Source organism: Sinocyclocheilus anshuiensis, unplaced genomic scaffold, assembly GCF_001515605.1.
Source record: "Sinocyclocheilus anshuiensis isolate Anshui unplaced genomic scaffold, SAMN03320099.WGS_v1.1 scaffold1568, whole genome shotgun sequence".
Lineage (NCBI taxonomy): Eukaryota > Metazoa > Chordata > Actinopteri > Cypriniformes > Cyprinidae > Sinocyclocheilus > Sinocyclocheilus anshuiensis.
Window position 1 is genome coordinate 385,355 of NW_015554307.1, and position 5,740 is coordinate 391,094.

Consider the following 5,740-nt stretch of genomic DNA (forward strand, 5'->3'; position numbering starts at 1 on the left):
AACACCTATTTTTTGTAAAACATCAAGCATTGCAATAAAAAGAGTAATTATTTAACAGACATTTATGGGAACATTTCATAGGAATATTGAGGGTTTATTTTTTTTACTCTTAGTGCCATTCCCAACAAGTGAAAACAAATCATTAAATCATTAAGCCATTCATTAAATTTTGATAACGTTTACATGATGTACATTACAGTTTAAATGGTTTTTTTTCTTGAAAGACATCAGTACAGTACTTACAATCATAGATATTACAATGCTGTTCTTTTGAACTTTCTATTCATCAATGAAACCATCAGGCATGCATCACTGTTTCCAAAAAATATAAAGCAGCATAATTGTTTACAACACTGATTGCAAATTAGAATGATTTCAGAAGGATCATGTGACACTGAAGACTGGAGCAAATCAGGGTGTTTATTTTATTTTATTTTATTTTATATAATAAAATAAAATATTTTTCTTTTATATTATATAAAATATTTATATATATTTTTTTAACACTGATTGCAAATTAGAATGATTTCAGAAGGATCATGTGACACTGAAGACTGGAGCAATGGCTGAAAATATAATATTCATAGAATGACTACTGTATTTTTTTCCTGAAGTCATGAAGTGTTCAGAAACTCCACCCTTTCATGTATCAGCACAAAGTGGCAGGACTATGCTGATACTATGGGAGTGTGTATTCTAAAATAACCTAGTCAGTCTAGTCACAGTCTAGTTCTCTGCCAGAGACGAGACTTCCCTCCACAATCAAAACACATGCACGTGAGTATGCCTTTTAAATCATATCAACCACAACACAACAAATAATAAATGGTTAAAGCCTTAGAAAGCCTGAGACAGTATGACATTACTTTTCTATTTAACTACTAACAACAAAGAAACCAGAGAGACATTTTATTATTATCATCTGCTTTTGAGATTTGTTTTATTCTAAAGTGTGTCAAATTAGCCATTTTAATTTAATCGCTTCTTGTGCTCCTATATAAAGGTGTGTGAGTTGTTTTGTTCAATTTAATTTCGGTAGGGGATTTGTGCCTACAAATGTTCCGTTATCAAGAGTGATCTTGATTCGGAAGATTCCACTTACAAAGAGAGAATGTGATCAACAGACTTCACACAAAACAAAAACAAGACTACGCTCAAGCTTAATGTAAAATGTTAAGATCATAAAACTGAAGGGCAATGTCAAACTCTTCATATACGCACTTCCAATATCCAATCGAATATAATTTGTCTCTCTTGATTCACTTGCTCACCCAAACTGAATCTATTGTTCTCTGGGTTAAACATTTGTGTGAAGCCTCTGGAAAATGTATTTGTCAAGTATCAATTAGTATCAATCTGATGTTGCACCTGAAAGCAGCATTTACTGTATCTAGTTAAAAATGACTGATGTTAATAAATACAGTAAATGACCATTGTTTTTTTCCACTGTAGTTCAAGCCTTCAAGAAGAGAGAGCAATGACAGCAGTGCATTCTTGGATTTGTCTAATATTATTGTGGATTGCTGCTGATACAAATGGGAAAACTCCAGGTTGTAGCCATAACATAAAACCTTCACTTCTGTAGGCCAACGGTGTAGTTCAAGTTCTCTAGAAGATTTTTCATATGCTTCCATGCTCTAAACTGAACAATTAATTGTCTCAGACATACCATGAGGTCATTACATGGTTTGAAATATGAAATTATTAAACTAAAAGAAACATTGCTGAGACCTATAGCAGAGTTTTTCCATCTGTGTGACTTATATTAATAGACATATTTGCTAAACATTTAAATGATTGTTGTTCTTAAGATAAGAGTAAGTGTAGAAATTCTCGCACTCTTTTTAGTAAAATCAGACCAAGGACTCAAAACAAAAGTGTGACAGACAAAACATTGGTCTGATTAATTGCCTGATGTTTATCATCACCAGGGAAACCAGCATTTCAGCTCTGTTTTTGACCTACGACCTAAATAGTTTCAGGTCAAATTGGAGATCTCAAGATGGACTCCAAAAACAAGAACAGATCGTGCCCTCCCATGAATGATACTTAACTATTCGATCCATTTAAACAGTTTTAGATACAAATGAACCCTTCAATATGATTGAAGATTAGACGAGACAAAGTAGAGAGAAATCACTTTCTTTTAGTGTTTAAAATCTCACATTTTCCTCTTTACCACACCTCTAGATGTTCAGTTAACCTGCACGCTCTCAGAAGACTGTGTCCTACCCTGTGTCTTTGAAGCAGCTGGAGATGAGATCATATACTGGTTCAGACAAAATGTCCCGATCCAGAGTTATATACAGGGGAGTGGCCGATTAGATCAGGCGGATCAGCACTACAACAGCAGGACATCATTATTCACCGAAATGATTTCCTCTGGTAATGCATCTCTTCATATCCAGAAGTGCGGCCCACAGGACAGGGGGAAGTACAGGTGCCTTGTCACCAGCATTCGAGAAACTACCGAGCACTTCATCATAGTCAAGGTGGAAGGTGGGCTGTCACAGTTTATATTCAAGAGTTTAGCAATCATAAATGAAATGATTATACTTCATATATAGGGTCAGTAGTGACCATGTGACATATCTTATATCACGTAGTGACCTGCAACTATTTGCTAAAGGCCCTTTTCATTGATATACGGCAAAACAGGGCCTGAAACTCTTGAAGAATTATGCTTTTTTTTAACTTTTTCCAACACAAATGGACTGTGAACCAAGATCTCAAAATAAATAGGCTATACGAGGCTTGAAAATACAGTTTATTTTTTGGCAGCGGCTATTTGCACTAAGTCTAAATAGTGATAGATGCTTTTTACACTAAGTGCAAATAGCGATAGATGCTATTTACACTGTGTAAATAGCAATTAGATTCTATTTATGCTAAGTGCAAATAGCATATTTTCTTAGCGATAGATGCTATTTACACTAAGTGCAAATATCTATGGATTCCATTTACACTAAGTGAAAATAGCGGTATTTTTTAACGATATGCTATTTACACTAAGTGCAAATAGCTATAGATTCTATTTACACTGTTAAAAGAGCAAGATTTTCTGCTATTTATACTACTTATTGCAAATAGTAGCAATTATCTGTACCTCAATATTATAGTACATTATAAAACAGTACGCAATAATAATGTATTGAGTGTAAATTATCATTTTAATTCAAATTATTAAATGGATGCCACCTTATTGGGACAATAAAGCCCTCCCTACACCTACCCTAACCCTACCCGATACTTTATTTTCAACTTTTTGATTATTTCCTTCATTTTTATTGAAAATAAATGCCTTTCCGATGCGATATGAGATTTGAAAAGGGAGAAAACAAGTTTGGCAATCGGGTCGATCACGTGCGCCTTCCCATCTATGCCTCTGAAACTGATGTTTGACGAGCGTCTTTTTAGTGTTGACTATCCCAATCAGACGTTGGTGGGTGGAGTTAGTGTAAATAGCCTCTGCCAACAAGGCGAGCTATTTGCGCTTAGTGTAAATAGACACGCCGTTACTTTTTTGTGTTTAATTTTCTGGCATTCTAGCAATAATAATAAAATAAATTAAAAAATAATATAAAAAGAACAAAAATCATTAAGCTTTGTCCCACATTTGGCATAATAATAATAATAATAAATTACTTTTAAGCAGCAATTACCATGGCAGCTGCAGATAAATAAAATAAATGTAATCGTATGAATTACATCCTGGGTGACAGTTTTAGAAAAACATCTAACATCTATGTATAATTACTTATCACATAGTACAGTTGCTTATAATCTGCCACAAAATCCCTGTCAGAAAAAAAAAAAATAATAATAATAATAATTATTATTATTATTATTATTATTATTATGCCAAATGTGGGACAAAAAAAGTTTTAGGAAATGAAATGTCCTACAAACTAGACACCTGGCCAGGAAATGAATAAATGCACGAATATTTTATATATTTTATATCCCCAACAACACAAAGCATTGGGTTTGTGCTTCTAAAGCTTTAAAAATGTTCAAAAATAAAATAAAATTGCTACAGTAATCATGACTTGAAAATGATAATGACACCACAAATAACAAAAACAACAAATGACTCTGTCATTCCAGCCCCTATCCAGTCAGTGAGCTTGGAGACAACACGTCTCAGTGGTTTTGAGGAAGTCATATGCTCCAGTCGAGACGTCTACCCTGCTCCCCGTGTAAACCTGTTCACAGAGCCAGCCAGTCTACCTGATTCCTTCCAACCCTTCACACGCAAAACGGCTGACAAACAAGGCCTGTACTCGGTGGAGAGCAAGCTCAAGAAGCTGAAAGATCTGACCTACATCTGCCTCGTCCAATCATTCTACAGGTCTCAGACATGGAGAGCATCACTGCAGGAGAAAGATTTGATCTCATCGAGCCAACTCATGTCTGGACGCGTTACATTGCATTTCATCATCATTATTATTACATGACATTGCATCACCAAATATTTCCGTGACCGACCAAACAATTACATGCAGATGAGAGAATATCATGTATCACAATGTCTCTGACCTTTTCAAATGGCACCTAGATACTATTTTAACCAATTTTCTAATAAACAGAAATATTCAGCGTGGAAGGTCAGGACTTCATCATCCCTTGTGTGGCCCCATGGAACCTGCAGAACTTCACACTGACATGGTCCTTCATCAAAGAACACAAGTCCTCAACCATCTACACCTATGACAGCCTCACACAGCGGAGCTCCAGCGTTTGGAAGAAGGTGCGACTGGTGACTCCCAGGGGTCGAGGTGGAGATGGCTCACTACAGCTACACAACCCGCTGAGTCTAGAGCACACTGGAACCTACACCTGCATCCTCTCTGCTCACCAGACCAAACATGAGGTCCATACAAGAGTCAACATCACACAGACCAAACATGAGGTCCATACGAGAGTCAGCAACATAGAGGCCAAACATAAAGACAATACAAGAGTCAACATCACACTAAAGCCTGGTGAGAGCATGTTATACCCTGTAAACCACCATCATTAACTTGCACAACATTTCTAACTTTAAAAATTAAGTTAAAATCACAAACAACAGTATTTCCCTTTTTAAAGAAGCATATAGTTCTGAGTCTGACTCTGAAATCCAAAACACTCTTTATGCAATTAACTATCTTACGTTTTGGCAAATTGGTGGCTAATTTGTACCAGTTCCATAGCAACTGTAAATGGCCTAATAAAGAACCATAATATTTGGCAAAAGATTATTTAATGAGAAAATTATTATTAATATTAATATATTTTATTATTTTTTTATGAACACTATAATATCATTGTTGCTGTTTTATAAAAGGGACATTTCTGTTCCACCTTTTCTGTTCTGCTGCACCTTTTGAGATTTGTTACGTAAAAAATATCTTATTTTATAAGAGTATATCAGACTTTCATAATTATGGTTAAGCAGTAGGCACTTTATTCAATACAACTTGATTATTTTCACAATGACAAATAAAATGAACATGATGGAACTCAACAAGAAGGCAATAACAAGTTTAAATGCCATTTCTCAGTGAGTGATTTAGAGTTATGTTATGTTAGGGTTTCTCATTTAACTTTTACAATTTTGAATGTATCATTGAGGTCTCTGTAATTTTATCAAGCATTACTCTTTAACCAAATATGACCACACAATCACAGAATGAGTAAAAAAAAAAAACAGTTTTACTTACTAATGTTTGTGCTATTGTTTTCCCTCCAAAATAAT

At 34.8% G+C, this 5,740-nt stretch overlaps 1 protein-coding gene across 1 annotated transcript in view; it reads right to left on the minus strand.

The window, feature by feature from the left end:
- LOC107671347 (gamma-aminobutyric acid receptor subunit rho-3-like) overlaps nucleotides 1-5,740 on the minus strand; it is a 20,022-nt gene extending 14,282 nt beyond the window's left edge. Inside the window, exon 1 of the mRNA XM_016464241.1 lies at nucleotides 5,706-5,740. The gene's annotated coding sequence lies outside the window, so the exon portion shown is untranslated. The remainder of the gene's footprint in view (nucleotides 1-5,705) is intronic.